Source organism: Vicugna pacos, chromosome 30 (genome assembly GCF_048564905.1).
Source record: "Vicugna pacos chromosome 30, VicPac4, whole genome shotgun sequence".
Lineage (NCBI taxonomy): Eukaryota > Metazoa > Chordata > Mammalia > Artiodactyla > Camelidae > Vicugna > Vicugna pacos.
Genome location: NC_133016.1, coordinates 1,118,928 through 1,141,850, shown reverse-complemented (window position 1 = coordinate 1,141,850; position 22,923 = coordinate 1,118,928). Strand labels below are relative to the sequence as shown.

At 51.7% G+C, this 22,923-nt stretch overlaps 1 long non-coding RNA gene across 1 annotated transcript; it reads left to right on the top strand.

The window, feature by feature from the left end:
- Nucleotides 1-13,655: 13,655 nt before the first annotated feature.
- Nucleotides 13,656-15,874, top strand: LOC140690384 (uncharacterized). The gene is made up of 3 exons (XR_012065654.1): nucleotides 13,656-13,759; nucleotides 14,363-14,461; nucleotides 15,565-15,874. It is a non-coding gene; the product is annotated as an uncharacterized lncRNA (long non-coding RNA).
- The last annotated feature ends 7,049 nt before the right edge of the window (nucleotides 15,875-22,923 follow it).

The following is a 22,923-nucleotide window of genomic DNA, read 5'->3' as shown; positions in this document are numbered from 1 at the left end:
GTTTCCCACATCAGATTCTGCCCCAACATTGGAACAAAAGGTGGGGTTCCCCTATGCCTTGGAAAGGAGTCTAAATTTACACAACTCTTTCCCAAATAACATTGACTTGTTCTGCCCCCAGACAGTCAGCTGGCCCCACTTTTATGTACCCCCGTGCTCCCAATTTAAGCAGAGCTCAGCGCTTAGTGGGGCCACGTGAGCGCGCGGCTGCGCGTCGCTTGCCAAGCACCGCCCGCGCCCGCCTCCCTGCACCGCTGCGTCTCTACGTACATCTCCTTTCCACGTGAGTGCAGTCGTGCAAACAGGAAGCATCTATGCTTTTAGAAAACTAACTCTGGTTACCAAGAGGGAGCGGGGAGAGGGATAAATCAGGAGTTTGGGGTGAGCAGGTACACACTGCTGTGCATAAAACAGATGAACAATGAGGACCTACTACAGAGCACAGGGAACCATATTCAGTTTCTGGTAATAACATATAATGGGAAAGACTCTGAAAATGTATGTGCACATATATGTATGTATACATATAACTGAATCGCTTTGCTGTACACCTGAAACTAGCATTATAGATCAACCCCATTTCAATAAAAAAAAATAAAAAAGGGAAAGATCTTGTTAAAATAAGACCAAAAAAGCTCCTTCACTAAGTAAAAACAAAAAAAAAATGCCAGTTCTAAGTGGCACGTTGGTGTGTCCCAGCTTAGTTAGCAGGACTACTTCTCTTACTGAAGCTGCACGAAGCGCTGGCAGAGCTTACAACGCACGGCGAGCCACGTTTGAGGAAACAGGATGCGTCTTCTGGATTGAGCTGTTCACACGTGCTGTAGCCTGCAAGTAACCCTACTGTCTAGTTAGAACTTTCCCTTTTAACATTTTAACTTCGCTCACTCTGCGGGTCACAGAATGACACCCCAAGATCGTTCAGGCTCATAGTTGCCCTTGTAAATTTATTCGTAAACCTTTGTCCAGTGAGATCAGACAGGAATGGCGGAAAGAGGGGAATCCACGTCCGCGACGCTGGCGCGGGGAAGGACCACGGCCGCACACAGCTGCACGCGGGACGCACGGTGTCTGCACGCCTGCGCCTGCTGCTCCTCCAGCCTGGGCTTTTCGCTGCCCTTTCACGGGTTAGGGGGCTGTCCTCCTACTGTCCTGGGCTGTCCTCCACCTGGAGGGAGTCCCTGGGAACGAGCCGCAGAAGTCACCGCAGGAGGAGGAACAAGGTGTGTCCTGAGCCTGGAAGGCACAGCCCCAGTGAGGGGGGCGCAGAGGACAGCCTGCCGAGGACCTGGACCCGACCCGGTCAATGGGGGGCTGTCGTGATCGGAAGAAGGAAAAGGGCTGGAGATTCAGGGGCATCTCTGCCTTCAACAGTTTAGTGAGATGCAAAGCCCTCCCTCCCCTCCCTCCCCCTCCCCCTGCTGCCCGCCCTTCTCTTCCTTCCTTTTTCCTTTTAGCTGGCTCATTAAGGGTTTAAGTGGAAGTGGACCATCATCACGGCCCTAAGTGTTACATTTTTGCTCAAAGGACGTGCACAAAGGTCCACGCTCTTTCTGCGCCGTTCCTGGGGAGACTTCCCCGGGTCTTCGCCTGCTGGTGCCTTCCCAGTTTGGGCAGGGTGACTTCTGTCTGTTGTTTCTGTGCAAACTGTCGACGCCCTGACTCATGACTTCCAGAGAGTGAGGCCTCCGGCCTCCACAGGGAACCACCTGTGGACCCTTCTCTGTTCAGAACCTTATCTGTTGTCACAGTTGATAATCTCTAAGAATGCCCTAATTTCTGCCATCCTCTAAGCCTGTCATCACGGCTGAGACAGACTCATCCCTCTGAACAGATGAGATTAGTCGATCATGTTAAAGTCAAAGGGGGATTACAAAGCTTGTAATACACTGAGTCAAATTAAATGCGCTGTGTTCGTACATCAGAAGGCGCGTCGCTGCGGCGAGAGCATCTTCCACTGGGTATAACCAATCGCCAATAAAGCATAAGCATGGAGGGAAAACCCTCAAGCAAAGAGGAGGAAAAGTAAAGACGGTCGTTGGTTTTTTTTCCTTATCTGTTCAGCCTAGTAAATGAGATTCTTAACTCCATGGGTGCCTCTCATTTCTAATACCCAGTGGGGACAGAAGCACGGGAGAGCTCTGTTCTGAGCAGCTGGTTCCAACATCCCGTCTGATGGAACTTCTGAGTTAGCACCTGGTCTGTAAGGAGCCCTCGTCTGGAAACCCTGGTCATTAGGAGAACTTAGGCAAGTGTCCGGAGACGCCTGGGCCCGCAAACAGAGTGACAGAGGGACAGAGTGTAGCCCCAAGACTTGCCTCCCCACTCTTCTGGTCTCCTAGCCTCCCTGTCTCCTGAACACTTTGGACAAGAGAAAATCCTGTGAAGAATTTCCCAGGAAGTCAGACAGCCCAGGAGGTGTCAACAGACGGACAGGGAGACACTGAGTGTCCACAGGTCCGTCGCTGGATGGCGATCCTAGACACCCATGAGCACTGGCCAAGCGACAGGAGCTCTGAAAGGGCACCCATCAGCCGCTGCGCAGCTGCATCCTTCCCGCGGGAGCAGGTGGGAGGCGCCGGGCTGCACGGCCCTTCTGGGCCCCCACCCTGCCCTGGCCTTTCACGCGAAACAGAGCCCGGGGTCCTTCTCTAGGACGACCGCTCCCCAGGCCCGGACGGGCGGCTGCATCGTCCGCTAATCCTTCCCTGTGTCGTTGCCGCCTGCGCAGGGTCACACCCTCCTAGAAGCAACATGGCACAGCATGGTGACATAGAATGGCAGCTCCTCTGACGCAGGGAGAGAGGGATGTCCTCTGTGCGGCGGCAGCAGGGTTCTCCTTCCCACTGGGAACCTCTGCTGTGCCGGAAAGGGGTGGAAATCTCGGGGGAACTGTGGGAAGCGAACAGCCGAATTAGGGCTCCGCTCCCACCTGCACACTAGGAAGCTGGAAAGAGCACCCCTCCCACCCTTGCCACAGGAGCAAAGCTGGGAGGTCTGCAAACTTACAGCTTCCCTTTGAATCCAGATGAGCGAACGCTGTCAACGGCCGTCGACCAACTCGCAATCCAAAGGGGGAAAGAGGGGCACACTCATGGACGTGTGCGGGCTCACGCAACCAGACACAGGTGAGAAGAACTCAGGAAAACTTCCGACTGAGCAGCTGAGGCTGAGTGTTGGGTGGTGGGAGAACAGGGGAGGGGACCCGACACAGGGCACTGGGCACCGGGCGTCTGTCCACAGACTCTCCTCCACGTGGTCCACTGGTGCTCAGAGAGGAGGCTGGGGCGTTCCTGACACGCATCTAGGACGGAGAACCAGTGTCCACTCCGGGAAAGGCACCCAGCCCTGGCAGGACCCTGTCCGCCCATCTCCCCCATGGATCGAAGCTCCACCCCCGGGGGAGCAGCAAACACTGTCACCCTCGGAGAACTGGTAGCCCCTGCAGACGGGACAGACAGCATAAAAAGACCCACCCCATTTAAGGCAAAAACAGTAGCAGTAAAAGGTATATATTTGTGCCACGTGTAAAAGTGAAACCTATTTTAAAACAGCACAAATGACTGACAGCAGGAATCCAGGGTCTGGTGGGGTCAAGTCCACATCTTACGTCCCAGCAGGAATCTGTTACTGAAGGCAGATTCTGATTGGCCAGTGACGCTTACTGTAAACACTAGAGCAAAGAACAGGAACATGAGAGGACGCGCAATAGTAACCCAATGGTGAAGATAAAGCGAAACGATAAAAATTAATCCAAATGAAAGCAGAACAAATGGAAAAAAAGGAACAACGATTGGCCGAACCAAAGAGAAACAGCCAGGGAGATGGCGGATCGTGTCCAGCTATGTCACAGACACTGAAAGTTAAAGCAGTCTAAACCTGTCAATTAACAGCAAGGGGACATCGCGTCGGACGAAAGGCAAGACCCGACCACAGGCTGTCTACGAGAAAGCCACTCGAGTATGAAGACGAAGATGGGTTAAAAATAAAAGGGGGGAGGTCACACCACGGGCGACACCAATAGAAGGAAAGCTGGGGCCGCCGTGTTAACGTGAGACAGGGCAGGCTTCAGAACAGGAGCATCACCGTGGGCGGGGGGTGTGACGGTGAGGGGGCAGTTCTCCAGCAAGATGCACTGAAGTCCTAACCATTTATAAAAATAAGAATAGAGCGTCCAAATCCTTGAGGCAAAAACTGGTGCAACTCCAATGAGAAGTAGGTAAATCCACAGTCGTGCTGTGGGCATCGAGGCTCCTCTCTCGGGGATGGAAACCGACCCCGCCCATCAGCCACGCGGAAGGGCCGCACGGCCTCCCTCCCACCAGCGGGGCGGGACTGACGCTCCTGGAGCAGCCCCCACCCCCAGCAGGACACCTGTCCTTCTCAGGTGGCTACGTCTGCCACGATAGACCATTTGCTGGCCTGTCCAACAAGCCTTGATTTTTTTTAAAGAATTTAAATCATACAAAGTATGCTCTTTGACCACAATATAAATTATAAATCAGTAACATAATGATCTCTGGAAAAGGCTGAAATGTTTCTGAATAACCCATAGGTTAAAGAAGAAATCAAAAGAAAAACTAGAACTTATTTTCCTCTAAATGAACCTTACAACACGACCAAGGAGTTTCTTTGGGAAAAACTGATAGCCAAGTAGACTTATATTAGAAAAGAATGAACTTCTCAAACCAATAACCTCAGTTTCCACTTTAAGAAATTAGAAAAAAAGAGAAGCAAACAAAACATGAAGTCAACAGAACAACAGAATTAATAAAGAACAGCACGAAAAATAATAAAGTAGAAACAGAAAAACAGGAAAGAAAATCAGAAGAACGAAAAACTGTTTCTTCGAGAAGATCACAAAAATCGCTAAACCTCCACACAGATTGGGGGAAGAAAGAGACAGGCACAAATGACCACAATCATGAGTTACAGAGGTGACATCACTACAGATCCTGGTCACCAAATAAACAGGGAGACACTGTAAATATGTCTATACCAGTAATTTTGACAACTGAGGCGAAATGGGTGGTTTCCTTGAAGGACAGGCACCCAATGCAAGGGGAAACATGGAATGGCTAAGCTGAGTACTTCTCCATCTATTTAAAAATTGAATTATAGTTTACAACCTTCCCCTCAAAAATTTCAGGCTCAGGTGGATGCACTGATGAATTCCACTAAACACTTAAGGAATAAATAACACCGATTTGAGACAAACTCTTCCAGAAAATTGAAGAGCAAGGAGTATTTCTGTACACAACATTTTGTACACAAACGAGTGTCACCCAGATACCAAAACCAGACCAAAACAATGCGAGGAAACTGCAGACCAGTACTTCTAACGAATACAGCTGTGAAAACTCTAAATAAAATCTCTGAAAACTGAGTCAGTCCAGCAGGTTTTAAAAACGGACGGTAACAGAGCGCGACCCGAGCTGAGTCCGAGAACACACGTTCGCTTTTACGTTCGAAGTGCAGTCGACGTAACTCGCCCTATCAGCAAACAAAAACCACTGTGGCCCGCTCCAGAGAGTCCAGACGTCAAATCCTGTCGGAAGCGGAGCTTCCTCAAACTGCCCAAGGGCGTCCCAGAGCCCCTCCAGCTGCCGCGCTCTCGGGGGTGAGGGGCTGTTCGTCTGCCACCCTGGGGGGTGGGGGGCTGTTCGTCTGCACCCTCGGGGGTGGGGGCTGTTCGTCTGTCTGTGTCTTGGCCCAGGGAGGCTCCCAGAGGGCTCCCCCACGTGGAGGGGCATCGCGGCGACTGATCCGGGGCATTTCCTGTGACATCTGCTTTTACGTTGGGCCGGACACAGCAACCAACCAGCTTCTGCTGATGAATGGCGACCGCGTCCATGTCCTCACCTTGCAGAAGAGGTCTGACTGGTTTATTTTTTTAACCGAATCCATCAGGACCATTAGCACATCAAAACCATGTTTAAAGCAGATGTAATCTGCCTTTAGAACGGGAGGGTAACATCACCATTGCAGATGCTGCTAAACCGGACCAGACACGTCTTGATGGGCTAAGAACTCCTAAGGGCGGACAGACTAACAGCCAAGTAAACAACTGAAAAGACACTTTGCAACAGCGGGGAGAGCGTGCGCTTTTGTGTGACAGTCCCACCCTCTCTGCGACAGCGTTCTCATTTTCAAAGTGAGATTTGAAAAAAAAAAAAAAGCCATCAGGGCTCCCAGGGATGTGTGCGGAATTCTCGGCAAACGAGCCCCAGCAGACCCCCGAGGCTGCTGACAGACGCTCTCTGGCTTGCCCTGTGCCCGGCTGTGGGACGCAGGCTGAGCCCCGTCGGAGGCAGCACGAGTACACAGCTTACATCTTAAAAATAAACACACTGGAAATCGCGGTTCACCTTACAAAGCGGATGTTTAGAAGCAGCTTGGATTATTGAGCATCAGTTGAGTCACAGTTTAATTCCAGGGGAACATAAATCCCATCAAAAGAGTTCTTACTCTTAATATCACTTTGAAAACTGCGTGCTCCATTGGCACTTAGCAAATCTGTTTTAGAGGCCAAGCTATGTTAAAATTTGCAAACACTGAGTTCAAGGCAGGGGCCCAGAGTGTTGTCCTCGACACAGAACCAGCAGACAGTGGTGGTGTCAGCGGAGAGCGTCCTCACAAGTCTCCTCGGATGTCGCTCCTCCGTGCAGACGAGGGGTGGAGGCACCGAGGCCCGCGCTCAGCATTCCTCTGGGACGTGGTTGCTATTTTGGTAATTTCAGGCCGATTGGAAAATAACGCTTTAGATACAACTTTGAATTCGAGCTCCATTTAATCCATCCAACATGCAGTTTACACACGTGTGTTAGCCGCAACATATGATGTCTAGGGCATATCCTGTTAAATTGTAAGAGATTCATAATTTCAAATTCTCAAGTATGAACTTTGTTCCAGACATAACAGCAGCTTGGCAGGCAGTGTGGATGAGCTCATTAATTTATGCCCTAAACTGACCCTAAAAGTGGCCTCTCTTTGGTCTGCAAGGGCCTTTCTCTGACTGCTTGATCGGGACATGCAGTGGAATATTATTCAGCCATAAAAGAAAAGGAAGTCCTGCCGGGGTGTGCCAGGGCAACCTGGGCTGTCTAGCACGATCCCAGTGCAGGCTAAGGTGTGTGCACATGTGTGTGTGTGCACCTCGGGGGAGGCGGACAGAGGGAGCAGCTAGAATGATGCTGGGACAAGTCAAGAGAGGGGACTTTGAATAGCAGATTTAGCAGTTTGGGATTTTTTTTCATTAAAGAATGGAGTGCATTCAAAAGATTTTGAGCAGGTGGGTCTTTGAAAGAGTGGGCAAGACAGGTGTTCTTCACCCGCCTGCCTGGGGTCCTGGCCTGGGTCGAGCAGCTGTGCCTCTGTGACTCTGGATGAGTTGCGTGGGGCTCAGTTTCCTGAGGCCCAACCTGCGGACCCGATGGCATCTCCCCCTGGAGCAGTGGGATGCGGGGGTGAACATCTGGGGGCAAAATGGAGGGAGAGATTACAGAACGTGATGGCCAACTGGATGCAGAGGTAAAGGGGCGAAGGCTTTCTGGAAAGTTGCAAAGACTGAGCCTGAGGAATTAGCAGGAGTCCATCGCCTCCTGGAAAGTAAGGGAATCGAGAAAGGCTGGGATGGAGACGGGCCTCCGGGGAGCTCTGGGGTGGCCTTTGCTGGAGCCAGCGAGCCAGGAGTAGAAACTAACGCTTGCAAACCTTAAAGTCGTAAAGTTGATTTAATTTTATTTTTTTATTGAAGCGTAGTTGATTCACAACGTTAGTTTCAGGTGCACAGCAAAGCGATCAGTTATGCATGTACATACACAGATAGCTATTCTTTTTCATGTCCTTTTCTCCATTATAGGTCATTACAAGAAATTGAGTCTATTTCCCTGTGCTCTGCAGTAGGTCCTTGTTGTCTGTCAGAGTCACGCAGTTTCTGATCCGAGTCTCTGTCGTTGCTCCCAACACTGCCTTCGGAGTTTAGCAGAGACGGCTCGAGCTCAGAGGCCGGCCCGCCCCTCCCAGGGCTGGGGTGCGGTGCGTCCCAGGCAGCACAATCCACTTTTGCCATGAACGTGGGCAGAACCAGGCCTTCCGGGTCAGGGCCCTGGAGCGACTGAGGACGCTGTAAATGCTCCCTGCGCGCTTTGCCTTCTTCAGCAGCGTTTGAGGAAGTTGGTGAGGGCACGTCCCATTTTACAGAGAGAAAAACAGAAGCCAGAGTCCCTAATGCACACAGAAATCCACAGACCACTGAACTAATTTATCTCCAAGCAAAGTGGCACCTTTTGGGGTGTCAGGGGTGCGTCTCAGCAACATACGGGCGTCGCCCATTAGGAAACCTTCTCCCTGGTCTGTGCACACAGAACAAAGGAAACACAGACACAAGGTGGCTGGGGAGACACAGCTCTGCCGGAGCGTCCTTGGAGCCCGCAGCACGGTGGTCCCCACGCCCGGTCACAGCAGACTGATCCGGGAAAGGAAATGGGTGTCACTTCCATCAGGGTCTGCGAGACACAAGCAGCCTTCAGGATGCCCGCTCCTGTCGGGACAGGGCCCCGCTTCCCCTGGCAGAGCCTGGCGGGGCCGCCGGGCCGTCCCTAGACCGCATCCTCCCTGTGCTCGCATCACATCCTAAGTAATTGTCCAGTGAGACACAGATGATGGCAGTCAGAGCACGCCCCATCCCTGGAGCTCTCAGCGCTAGCTTGGTGAACTGAGCCAGAACAGTCCCCTGCATGAGTTTCTGGATTAAGAACTGATGACGGGTGAAGGCGGTAGGACAGAATAGCGCGAGGCTGCGAAGCATTTTCTGGTCTCTGTTTCTTTAAGCTTCAACATGAAGCCAAAAACAGAAAGTATTTCTTAAAAATATCATTTGCTCGTTATTTTTTTTTTTTTTGGATTTACTTCTGACTTGCAACCAAGGAGTTAAATTGTCCTTCAGAAAGTGGGATCCCCACCGCGGAGCACAGCCCCGTCCACTTGGATAGTTCTACAGATGGAAAGAGCAGAGAGAGATCCTGGCGTTTCTGCCCGAGACATGAGCTCAGAAGTCACTGAGTCAGAGCGTTCAAGGCACAGTCTAGTCCTGGTCCAGCCAAAACCCAAACACACGCGTCACACTGACAGGCTACAGGTGCGCTAAACAAACGGTGCCACGCACTGTTCCTGGCCTTGAGGGACACAGCTGGTGTGACAGCCTGGCTCTGATTTTACTAATCGGTGCACTTTTGGACCCTTCCTGCTCTCACTCATCCAGTGTCTGAGCATCCACTAAGCACCACACTGGGCCAGGCACTGGGCACACCGACAGCCCCGCGCTCGCCACCAGAACCTTCGTTTTCGATCTAGAACAAATGAACCAGACAGCGAGGCTCAGGACGCACCGGCCCCGGGCCGCGGGGCTGGGGCGGTCTGCCTTGGAGCTGAGGACCCAGCTGTGCGCTATGGAGCAAGGAGACACCGCGGCCCAGAGAGACCTGCCTGTGCCTCCTCCCGGCCCCTCCTCTGTCCTGTCGTGTCGTTTCCGTCTGTCTGTGCCCTCCTCTCCAAGTTCTGTCAGGAGGAGGCCCCACCGGCACCCAGATGGCCGCCTGGGAAGTGACGTGCTGAGGCGGAGGCAGAAGCTGTCTTCCAGGACCAGGAGAGCCAGCGCTGACAACAGTGAAGGTGACGGTCATTGTCTGAACGTTCTCTTAAAAACAGTTTCCGTCCAATGGACGTCTTAGTATAGTCGCTGAGTTCTGTGTGGTTAAAGAGCACGCACACTCAGTGAGGCCGTGTGGCTGTGGCAAAAGCGACGTTTACTATTTCTCCTATGTAGACTCTGGGGACTGCGCTCCTCCATACAGTCTAAACCTTGATATGTGACATGTTTTATAGTGAATGAAATGCAAAAAAAAAGCAAAAACAAACAAAACACCCCCAAGATCACCACGAATAAGACCGAGTTCAGGTCACAGAAAGCAGTCTCTCTGCTACTGCATTTCCAACATGGGACCTGTGTTTCCACAGAGCTCTTTGCTGTGTCGTGAGAACTGGACCAGAACCAGGCCCATCTGCAGCAGCCACGCCGCTGGAGGGACACTGCCCGCCCGGCGGCTGTCCCCAGCTCAGAGTGCCTCTGAGCCGCCTCCTCCCCCTTCCCTGCAGACCGCGTGGCCTCTGATGAAGGCAGGAGAAGCCGAGCATGCTCTCGTCATTTGCGAGGTAGACGGTCACGAGGATGAGCACACGGAGGACAGGGTCCCGCCGGGACGCTCCCGCCAGCACCCAGAGCTGGTCCCCGCGGTCAAGGCCAGGTGCCGGGGGGCTCTGTCCTCCACGACGGATGCCCTGAATACGCACAGACAGCGGTGGGAAAGCTGCTTCAGCGCACACAGGATGGCAGCCAGCCTCCCTCCTGTGCTGGGGGCCGTGCTGCCCGTGGAGCCGAGGGCTCCCCGGGTCCCCGCTCCTTCTTCTAAAGGACCCTGGGTCATGGGGAGCCACCTCACAGCCCGGATGCTCCTCTCAGAGCGCTGGCAGCGTGCGTGTACAACACCCCCTTCACAGCAGGGCAGTCTGCTACCTGGGGGCTACGGGACGATCGAGGTATTTGCTGTTGGCCGACAAATCATCTGAAAGCCGGCAACTGAAAGGGGACGACAGACCCCCTGGAACTCTCAAGCACCAGCGTCGCAGAACCCCAGACTCCGGGAAGGTTTCAGCTTACTGCTGTGCTGGCGAAGGATCTTTAGAAATGTTTTCAGCAAATGATCCTCCCCAAACGGCTTTATACACGTGTGACCTCACTAAAGGAATTTGGCTTGGGGATTCATTTCCGTTTTAACAGTGAAAATTTGTTCCTGAATCCATCTTCTCCAGCCCCACGAAAATAGACTAAATCACAGAATGATTACTGAGAATAAGGAACTATCAAAATCTGATCATTTGAGCACAGTTTCATTTTGGGGGCAAAATCCAGGGCTGCAATCGCATCTGCCTCGTGCAGTCAGACGCTTTCCCTAATAATCTGTGTTCCTCTCTCATTAATATGTTTTCTAGAGCTTGACTTGCCTGATCTTACTTTTAATATTTTTTCACTCTTGCTCCAAGGATTATCTGTGCTGTTTCTCTGCAGAGAGAAGCCCTGAGTGCCGCCTCCGGCGGGTGCAGGGACACTGGAGAATTCCAGAGCAGGACGTGCCCCACGGCGTGCAGCCCTTGGGACGTGGACGCACCGGTTTCTGCCCTGGATTCCAAGGCCGCCTCCTTTCACAGGCGCATTTGTTAGGTGATTAATTTCAGGAATCCACGCTGCTCCCCGTAACTGAAACGGTGACTGTTTTGACCATTCTGATGCAGAAATCTAGGAAAACAGTCATCAGAATCGGGGACAGAGGTCTGAAATCCCTGGCAGGCTTTGCGAGGGATAATGAAGATGCGGAGAACTATAAAAGCAGGTGATTTAGAGGAAGGCAAGTGTTTGAGCACAGCTGGTATTTTAAAATCTGACATTATTTTCAGTATTTATTTTAAATCTCCATGCTTAAATTGATTTAAGAAGGTCAAAGAATGTGCCCTTTTTTTCCCGGCTTACACAGAGAGGATTGGATGCCCCTAAAATATAAAGAAAGGAAGAACAGCCTTGGCTGACTTTAAAAAAGGAAGGACGGCCCCTGCACAAGGGGGTCCCCAGAGCAACCACTGACGGTGAGTCCAAAAATCAAGAACAAGCGAGAAAAGGGAAACTAGAACATCGCAGCCACGCACGTCCCCTTCCCTGGTGCTGCGCCCGCACCGTCCAAGACGCGTCCCCACCGTCCCCGGCCGTGCAGGCTGTGTCACTGGGGCTGCCAGGACCCTCAGCGTCGCGGCCGTCCTGTATGCAAGCCTGGGGTGCGTTCTCACGGCTTGTCAAAACAATCCTGAAATCCCATTTCCCTTTAATAAAGTACAGTCCTGTCCCCCACATGCATGCGTGAATAAGATGTCATCCTCTGTTTTGGTTCCCGGCTGCACCCCGCTGATGCTCTCAGGCAGCGGGAAAATTACCTTATTGAAACGTGCTGCTGGCGGCGACTGCGGGCCACGTTCCTGCATCGGCATTACACACATGACATATTCGGAGACCTTTGAGTAAGACTATGAATATCAAGTGATTGAAAAGATTATACAGGCTCAGGGTTTTTTCTGGGGGGGTAGAAAAGGTTGTGGTTCTGGATGAGTGTCTTTCAGATCAATACCATTATGTCATAAAAACGTGTCGCAAAATAGTTCACTTCACGGCTTTTCCTCTGCCTGCTCCCCCTGGCTCCGGCTCCGCGGTGGGCAGTAGCTGTGCGGCCAGCGGTGCCTCTGTATGTCCTGATTCCCCCCAAACACGGGGGTGTTCCCGGTCTTCTCTACGGCAGGCATCCGAGGAGCCCCTGCGTGTGTGTCGGGAGAACGTGGGAATCACACGTGTCAGCCTGCAGCAGCAGCTGAGGTGCGGAGGCGCCCGAGGGCACGTGCGTGCGCACACCCACACACGCACGTGTGCAGAAGCGTGCTGCCTCCCAGTGAATGAGGAGGCTGCTAAAGCAGTCGGCAGAGGTGGGAAGTGGCATTCGGAGGGGCCGTGCGTCCCCTGATGAGCTGAGCTACGCCTGGCCCGGGTGTGGCTCCAGGTCACCCTCCCCACCACGCCAACCTCGCGGGCCTGGCCCATGTCCCCACCGAGAGAGCAGAGCTGAGCGGCTACCCCTCAGGGGCCTGGAGCCCAGGAGCCTCGGGGGAAGCGAGCATCTTCCCAGAAGAGGGAACTGGGGGAAACAGCGCCCGCCAGGCCTTGACAGAGACCCGCGGCTCACACCGTCTGCCCCGCTGGTCACCAGGGCGACCGCGCTCCGTCCACCACCTCCTGCCCGGATGCGTCCAAAGCCGATTTGTAGTCCCCCTCTCAGGATGCAGTTCAAAAGCACCACTTCTGGGTAAAGATCTAGTCTTCCACCAGAAAGAACCAGGGCGCGATTATCCTCACCTTAACACACAGCGTTTGTTTTCTGTTAAAAGAACACAAATACCGTCCGACAAAAACCCACCTCTGGCTGCTCGGTCCAAGCTGCACGGTTCGTACCCACCACTTAAAGGAGGAAATGCAAACGTTCAGGAGAGAAATGGTCCTTGGACTCCGGGGGGCGGGGTTTAAGGCCAGCGGCCACCGCGTCCCGCTCAGCAACCCCGGGAGCTCCTCCCGAGCAGCGACCCCGCGTGGGGCCGGGGCGCCTCCGCCTGGCTGTGAGGGGAGGGGCTGCACCACCCCGCGCCGCCCCGCACCTGCGTCCCGGGGCCTCCCGGAGCCCGCTCTCAGCAGCACCGGGGCCTCCCCAGACGCGCCGTCTTCTGCTCAGACGCGTTCACACCCCGTGGGACTCGCGCGGGAAGACCCGCGGCGAGCAGCCGCGACCGTCAGAGGCCCAGCAGCAGGCCTTCGGGGCCCGTGCGGCCCGTGGCGCCAACGCCCTCGTGCGCGTGAGGCTCAGCAGCCCGGAGCCAGCGCCCTCCTCCGCGCATGCGCCCCCGGGGTGGGGCGGCCGCCGGGCTAGGCCCCCCGCAGGCCCGGAGGCGGAAACCCCTCCCCTTACAGAAGCGGACCCGAGACTTTTAAGTGCGCACATCCCTGGGCTTATTATTTGTTCTGTTCACTTTATGGACATGGAAGTCCCCTCCCTCACTTCCTCTGACTTGAGATCGACCGTTTCACGATGAGTGTATTGCATCGGTGTCTATAAAGGTAAATCATTGCAGCGTACCCCTCCCCCCGAGGATGTCTGTGGGCCACGGGCCTGTGTTAGGCCCCAGGGTAAATAGGCACCACAGTATCGCTCTTCCTGTCGTAAACGCCGGGGCTGGGCCGGAGCCTGCGTGGACCCGCCGGCACCGCCCCAGCCCGGGCGGGGCCGAGCCCTCCTGCATGGTCCCGTGCGCTCAGCAGCCTCAGTCTCTTCCCTACTTCTGACTGTTTTTAGTCCAGATCCTCTTCATCACCAGGGCAATGCAACGTTCGAGGGCAGTGTTCAGCCTTCCCAGCCCGGACGGCCTGCTCGTGTAAGCTGGTCACAGGGCACAGCCCCTGCTTCAAATGCCCACTCCGTCTCTCCTCTTCAGTCGGACCCACCCCCTCCTGCCCCTGCAGTGCACACACGACTGGGCCATAAATCACGGTCTGACACCCGCACTCTGCTTGGCTTCCGCCCCGTCCGACACCATGATCACGAAGACACTCCAACCAGGGGCTGCCCAGACGGCAGCTCCCGGAGGAGGGCAGCTCCGGCCGGGCGCACATGCCTCTGCTCCGCGAGCTCGCTCCACCACGCTGTGCAAACTCTGTCCTCAGAGCTTCCCTCGCTGGTGGGAATTGCAACCCGGGACACCTGGAGCTACTTTTGTCCCTGAAAGCACGGATCCCGCGTGGTTCTGGACCGGGTGGAGTCTGGTGCGTGTTTCGGGGGATGGGGAGGAAGCCCCCCCGGGCGGGGGGACGTGGAGGAGCCCAGAGCTGGGATGCTGGGGCCCGGACCCAGGGATGGTGGCAGGGCCTCCCAGCCCCGAGGTGGCTGCGCAGAACCCTCCACCCTCAGGGACACATGACGTGGGAGGGCAGTGAAAGCCACTCGGGGGACAGAGAACACGGCAGCCCCTCCCACAGACCTGCGTCCCCAAAGCCGCCACCAGCCGTTCTCCCTGGAACTGAAGGGGAGTTCAAGCACCAGGGCCCTCGCAGTCGGAGCCCAGTCACGTGGGCGACGGCGTGAAATTTTACTGCAAAATATCCTTTTTTTTTTTATTTGAAAAGACAAATTATTAGCATTTTTAAACAATTTCAATATGTTTAATGGCTGAAAGTTAAGCTCAGACTGTTCCGCTTACTGAATAAAGTGCGAGGTCTGTAAACAGGAATCTTAAGTTACCCCAAGAGTACACTCATTTTAAATTTTACTTGAAAGCGGGATGTACGTTTATTACAATTTCAAACAAAATGCTAATGCCATTAAACAAATGAGGTTTAGGCAAATTAACTGCATTTTAATATTCTGAAAGCCCGTGATATAGGGACATTGTGTCACGAAACATTGGCTGGAAGTAGCAGTTGCAAGTGGGGTTTTCATTGCTGTGAATCTCAGGAGAATATTTGTAATTAGTATCATTTGCCTAATACTTCAGGTTAATTAGAATATTTAATTGAATAGCTGTAATCTTCAGAGATGACTATATTATGATCAAATTAGCACCATCCCGACGCTCGCTGCTCGCAGGACGGCAGCCTGGCTCACTTCTGCTGGCTGTGCGACCCTCTGGAGCGTTGAGCAACATAAGAAAAAATCTGTTTCTTACACTTTTGAATTTTAATGATCCATTTGAACTCTGCCATCAACATTTAATTATTCCAGAAAAAAAAAGTCCCAGCCATGACTCCCATATGGTATGTTGGCAAACACACGTGCCCGCAGAGACGCCCGCACCTCTCCCAGCAGCTCTGCCGAGAGACTGAACGCAGACTTTTTCCCCCTGAATACAGGCTTTTTTTTTTTTTAATAGTGTTTGCAAATACAGACCAGATGAAGCTGCACAGAAGAGGTTACTGGGATTCTACTGAGACACTGTTAGGAGCAGCTGAACCGAGTCTCAGAATGTCGCAGTGGATTTGATCGTGCGATGTCTACGTGGGACTTGCGGTGTTTGTGCAGAAGGCCTGGGCAATCAGCTGGCGTTCAGCTAAGCCTTGTTGCCAAAAATGCCCCCAGCCTTTTTTTTTAAGATATAGGGGGCAGGATAGGGGAGGTGTTTACACAAAAAGCTGTTTTTTCTGTATATGTTCTTTCAGAAGTACAGTCAGTTTGCAATGCTGTGTCAGTTTCGGGCGTGCAGCACAGTGCTCCAGTCACACATGAACACGCGTATATTAATTTCCAGATTCCTTTTCACCGTGAGGTACGGCAAGATACTGACTACAGGTCCCTGTGCTGTCCAGCATGAACTTGTTGTTTATCTAACAGAAATCTTCCTACTGGCTTGACAGGCAGGGTCCCTGGCAAATTAGGCTGTTGGGTGTGATACACAGGTATTTGTACACATCAACACAAATCGTGTGCAACTGTTTACGCTCAGACACCTCAAGGATTAAATCATCGCTGTGGACGGATTCGGGGTGGGGGGCAGAAATGCATTCAGGGAGACAACCGCAGTTTGTTAAAATATCATTCCAAACCCGGTGGCACCTTCTGCAGCCTGGGGAGAGCCTGCAACACACTGTAAAACAGCGTGGGGGAAGAGCTACCAGCCCGGACACGGTGGGTCCGCAGACACGTCAGAATCCCAGAAAGTGCGTTCCCCAAGGGCCAGCGCTCCCACGGTCAGTTCCATACAAATCGCAAAAAAAAAAAAAAATTGGGGAAGGAAAGTGATTTAAACGTTGGAGCAGCTTCTCGTGACATAAATCATACGGGGTTCCCGCTCCTTGCAGGTCGCTCATATCATAAGGACCAAACCTCTCCGCTGGGGAGGCAGTCTGGAGGCAAAATGGGAACAAGCAAGGGAGGGATTACACCGCATGGAACAGAACAATGAATTAGGATGCACGACCACCATCAGGTTTTTTTTTTTTTCCCTAGATAATCTTTGTTATCCTTTTTGCAGGGACTGCACATTTTTAGAGAATTCCAGAGCAATACCCAAAAATCCCATGAAGGTGAGCTGTTAAAATAGATGTTGCCTTTTGCTTTGAAACTAATGCAGGAGCAGAAACAGAGAATGGGGCTTAGCAGCGCCGGTGCGTACCCGTGAGGACTGGAGTGAACCAGGAGCACGGGTAGTAATACAGATTTTTGTTTTGATTTGCTAACAGGAGTTAAAATTGCGTGCCTGTGAGTCAGGGTACTGGCAAAAACAAAGTGTTATTGGCACTGAACAACAGGCAGTGATGTTTACGAGCAGGGGTGGTCACAAACACGGGACGACGTGTTTAGCAAAATTCTTGAAGATGTACTTGGCTGATAATTGATGCTGTGAACAAAGTGAGAGTCGTAAAACCTGGAACATCTTTAAAGAGAGGGGAGGGAAAGTCCAACGTGAGTCGCAGCAAATCCTCGCAGAGCATAAGCAGCCCTCACGCCCACCGAGCCAGCCGGCTCCCCGGCAGCGCGCGGCGAGGCCGGGCCGTCTGTCTGCTCGGGGCGCTCGGCGCACGCAGGCTGCTCAGTGCCCAGGACCGGAGCAGCGGCACTCCTGCGAAGGCACTTGATTATCTCCAATTTTGTTTCCAGATCGCTTTCAAATAATGATTTAAAAGCCATTCTTAAGCAGCCGTTTAAAAGCACCTTGAGAATTCATTTTAACGGCGAGGGTACCGCATAATTGAAGTTTTCTCATACGAACTCTTGAGGAACGGCTGGCTGCAGACCCAGCGCGTCGTCAGCAGACGGAGCCGTCCGTGCCCCGTCCACACTGGGGCTTCAGACCGCTCTGTGCCAAACCAGTTCCACCTTTCGCGAGCTGCTGTTATGTTTAAATAGATACATCGGAGCATTCATAGGTATCTTTAAAAAAATTTTTCCCCGCTCCTTAAATTTGGCGAGCATCTGCTGAAACCCATTACAGGCAGTCGCTGCTCTTGCGTGGCTGTGCTGTGATGTACTGTCTTCTTGGTGGAGGTGCTCCCCACACATGCAGAATTCTTCCAGAATTAAAAAGTCTGCTCCTCTAATTGCAGAACAAATTTTCCACAACCCTGTTTGAGAATCCAGCTCTAAGGATTCTCTCATCTATTAAACAGATGGCAGATAAGATTGTAAACATATTTGCTTCATATTGAATAGATAGTTTCTGGCGTAATACTAATTAACAAATTAAATGACTGACTTTCTGCATCACATTAGAGTTAAAAGCACTCTGTAAGTTTATCTTGGGTAGTTATTTACTTTGACAATAGCACGCAGTGAAAAACTGTTAAATGTTTCCCCAGCAACATTATGCAGGGAGCAGTTTTCTCTTTCAAAACTCCATATTTTATTATAATTCATTTGACTTTCATTACAGTCACTCATTACAAAATGTATGTGCGTCTAATCCATTTCCGAAGGCTGCGTACTTTCACACCCCATTCCCCGTCTTTGCGATGATGTCTCTGGTCTGTGTGAAAATGCCCAGAACAGGCATCGCCTCTCCCCACCTCTCGTATTTCAGGGGGGCTGTTCAGGAAAGGGGTCTGCCGTGCCAGCGACGCTGTTGGGGACTGTTTCTGTGCAACTCGCTTAAAGGAACACAGCTCCTCGCTGTTCTGCGTCTTCATGGATGCGAGTGAGATCAGCCCAAACTCTTCCCGGATGTTGGTGCACGCGGAGCAGACGGGCCTGGAGAGGCCTGGCTCATTTGCCGCTGTTCTGGGCCCCAGCAAGCTCATCTACACAATGGGAGCAAAACTCCCCCTCCTCCTGTGGCGGGGGGTCGAGACTCTTAAGTAAAACACACGGGCGCGTCACTGCGGGGCACGGTGCCACCTGGAGGGGCTCACCCCAGAATGAAGGGGGCAGGCATTTTGTTTTGCTGGAGACATGGATGTGCTGACTCTACCTGGAATGACCCGAATGCCTCAGAGCTCACCGGCGTTGCAGGAAAAAGAAGTGCAGCCTGAATCACCCAGGCATTTGGTGTCTCCGCCTCAGTTTATACGCTTCGGCCTAGAGACGGTTTCTCTTTCTTGTTCTTCTTTCCTGTCCTCAGTGCACTTTCTAACAGGAAAAGAAACCATCCTTCTACAAAAAATAATGTGAAAGGGCCACCTCCTCAGGTACTTGCTCGCTGGGGACAAGTACAGGGCAGCAAAGTGAGCATGTGTGAGGGGCCACACCAGACTTACCCGGGTCTTGTCATCACTGGTGGGTTTAGCAAAACAGGTGAGCCAGTGACGTCCCCAGGCAGCTGGTCAGCAGGAGCCACCTCAGAAGGCAAAGTGCACCCACTAGTTGGCAAACATTCTTTGCCCCGTGACGGAGGAGGTGTCACTGCAGATTACACTGCGAGGGCTACAGAGTTACAACCAGAGGACGGTACAGATATCTCTTCGGAAGTCAGCAGTGTCATTCAGGCAGTAACCACCAGCAGTCAGCACAAGCAGGAGTCGCTCGTGAACGGTTAAGTGTCCCAAATAGGAAAGCAGACACACATTGTACGCTAACTATACTTCAGTGAAAAAAAAGAAAACTCCAAGCTGCCTCAGTGTCCGCACTTCTGGAATTTCTTAAATCAAGCAGCAAGGTTCCACCTCAAACACCGTCTCGTACGCCTAGCGCTCACGTTCAACACGCGTGCACACTTTTATTCATTCCGGGCGCAGTCTGAAGAGTGCGTCATTTCAGACTCGGCAACATCCGCCGTCAATGGTCACTTTCCGCCCGCTCTGCACGTCCCAAGCTGGTGAGACGCTGAGCTGGCTGACGAGGGCCTGCCGCGGAGGGCACGTCTGTGGGCTGGGGGGCATCGCCTGGCTTCGTGGCCGTGTGCGAAGCAACATAAAAGGCACCTTTCAGTGAAAATTATAACTGGATTCTTCACATATCATCCTGGTTCCCTTTTTCACTGCCTAAGATTTTTCGGAAGCTTTCTGTGTATGTGATCATTACTTTGAGCAACGGTCTTTGTCACACACTGAGATGAAGATGCCTTCTAGTTTCGGGAAGATCTCTGGGAAGCAGACACCTGCCCTGATCAGACCACAGAGGACGGGGGAGGCCACTTGTGTAGCAGGAACGGGAAGGCAGCGAGCGTGTCCAGCCTCACGGGGGAAACAGCCTCTGAGAGCAGGACGCGGAGTCCAAGGCCGTCCCGAGACTGACAGCTCGCCGCGCCTGCCTCTGCGCCCCGTGTCTCCTCCCACATCCCAGCCTGGGGCGCTGGGAAGAAAGGTTTTCAGTCTGACAGTTGGGTTCGCGTCTCAGCTTTACTGGGTGAACTTTGGTAATTTGCGTAGTAAACCTGACCCCGATGGTCACCGACAAGGTGGAAAAGAGAGCCAACACCCCGCGGGGCTGGTCACGGTCCTGCAGGAAACAATGTGCTGGAAAGAGCTCTGTGCTTCCCATGGATGTCAGTTAGGAGAGTTTTCTAATAAAATGTAGCTTGAGATTTGCTTTTTAAACAGATGCATTTGGCAAAGAAAATGTGTCTGTAAAAGTGTGCAAGCCACGCTCAGGGGGATTCTGTTCACTCCCCGAGATGGTGTTATCTTGAGACCCTCTCAAGAGTTTGTCCAAATAACTTAGGTCCATAAGACAGAAAGAGAAAGAAAAATGCCACATCGCTGATACGTGGAATCTGAACAAAGACACAAATGAACTTATTTACAGAATAGAAAACAGACTCACGGTTACTGGGGGGAAAACGGGGGGTGAAGGGATTACCTGGGAGTTCAGGATTTGCAGGTACTAACTACTCTAAATGAAACAGATAAACCACAAGTTCCTTCTGCACAGTATAGGGAGCTACACTCAGTATCTTACAGTCACCCATAACGAGAGAGAATATGAAAACGAACATATAGAGAGAGGTGACTGAGACATGACGCTGTGCACCAGAAACAGACACATCACTGAAACTGTACAAATACTCAATTAAAATAATTCAAATTCAAAAACCAGCTGAGGTTGGCTCTCTGCATGGCCGTCTTGGTTCCTAATCTCCAGTGAGTGTATGTGCTGACTATCTGAATTACTCACCGTTATGGTTGATTTTTAGTGAAACTGTGACCAGGTCACAAGGGATGCTGTGGTTTTCTGTAGCGTGTGGGCTGCATGGGGACGACAGAGCCAGTGTTGGAAGAGTGGGTTGTAGCTGTCACTTGACTGCAAACAGCTGTGTGATCTCAAGTGAGTTATCAAGTCTCCCTAGGAGGCCTGTTTCACTTTTTAAATGAGGGCCCGAACCAGCGACATTTTGAAGGTCCAGTCTACACATGTTCCTCATTTAAGAAATCGGAAGCTGGTCACTTTCGCAGACAGGTGAAACACCAGTCCGAGCATCTCTTTACACCAGCACACACGTCACTCCTCTTGAACAGGTCAGGTAAGTTTGCGTAAGACGGGTAAGAAACACTTCTTACTGGAATGTGAAACAAGAAGCAGCATGACTCCCACAGGCGAGCTCAGCTTCTCTCTCTTCGTTCGTTTTCTCCCTCGGGTGACCCACAGGGAAGGGCTCAGCCTCCACTGCGACAGGATCCCAGCAAGTTAAAGGTAACTCTCATCACAGCAGAGACCAGGAACACAGGCGGTTCCGGCTGGTCAGCCGCCTCGATGAAGTCAGGTATCTGTCCATCGACGGCCCGTCCACACCGCGGTCCAAACGGTCATAATGATTGCACGTGTGTGACGTCAAGTAGTTGCTTCAGTTTGAATTTAAACACAGCATGAAATGCTATGGAAGGTCTGATAATTTGGAAAATAGGGGGAAAAAAGAAGAGAAAATAGAAAAACACAAAGTTAAAAACATCAGTTTTGAATCCATGAAAAGCCTCTAAATTGACCACAGGAGCGTCCAACATGCGCTTGCTTGTGAAGACGTCCCGAAAGCAGCGGGACGTCCAGGAGCAGGGGTTCCGGTGCCAAGACCATGCCCGTGATTGCCCAGTGATTTTAAAAGAGATAAAACAAAGATTCACCAATTGGTAAAGAATTCAGAATTGTTCTTCAATTGTTCTTCAGCAATACCACTTCTTGCAAGGGCCAGATTTTCTTGTTTTGTTTTCTTTTTTTAAATAAAACGATGTCCTCCGGGTGTGGCAGCGTGCCTAGAGGCCTATCAAATGCTCAAAAATGACGAGGAGGCAGATGACATGTTACCTTTGGGGAAATGATTGACAGCTAATCAAAACTTCACGGGAAAACTCCAAGTGAAACGTGCCTATTAGCGTCACAGGTACCTGTCTGTTCACAAGACACGCTGCATTTCCTCGGTGGCGTCAGATGTCGGGTTCACGTATCTTAGTGACAATGACACTTGTGATGACAAGAGTTGTAAAATGATCCCTGATGCTGTTGAGTGAATTGGAGATTTCTTTCCAAGAAGTCAGGGAAAATTTCAAATCTAAGTGAGTATGAACGGGAGGGAACAGTGACCCTTTGCTAATAGAGAAGAGTGAGAAAACACATAGTAACTCACAAATACGCATCATTTCAGAGGTGGAATGGCGGGATCTGGACGTATTATTTTATTAATTCCCGCAGAAAAACTTTAAAGGATTTCAACTAAAACAATAAATTAAATGAAAAAATTAATTTAACTAAATAACACAAAGAACAATAAAAATGAGGTGATTTGGTCGCTTGGTTTGAGGATGCTTATTTATTTGGGCTTCAGGTAGCTACCACTCTCCTGAGGAGATCTGCTCAGTGAACCGGACTGATTTCACTTTACCCAAAACTGACTTAGCCGAGACAGACGACTGGATAAAGAAGCTGTGGTAGATTTAGACAATGGAATACTACTCGGCCATAAAAAAGAATGAAATAATGCCATTTGCAGCAACATGCATAGACCTGCAGATCATCATTCTAAATGAAGTAAGCCAGACAGAGAAAGAAAAATATCATATGATCTCACCTATATGTGGAATCTAAAAAATGACACAAATGAACTTATTTACAAAACAGAAACAGACTCCCCTCTTTTGCAGCCTCACCCCTTCCCCTTCAGCTCCAGCTCCACGTGGACAGTGAGGGCAGGAGAAAGAGACCTGATCTTCAGATGGAGAGGCCTTGGTCCAAGCCCTCGGCTTTGTACTTTGCAGCTCAGACCTCAGGCAAGACCCAGCACCTCCAGTGGACGAGGGTGAGAGGTTAGAACTCTAGGCGGGCCCAGTTGCAGGGTCCCCCACTGTTTTTGCCTTCACTAATTTGCTGTAGGTGG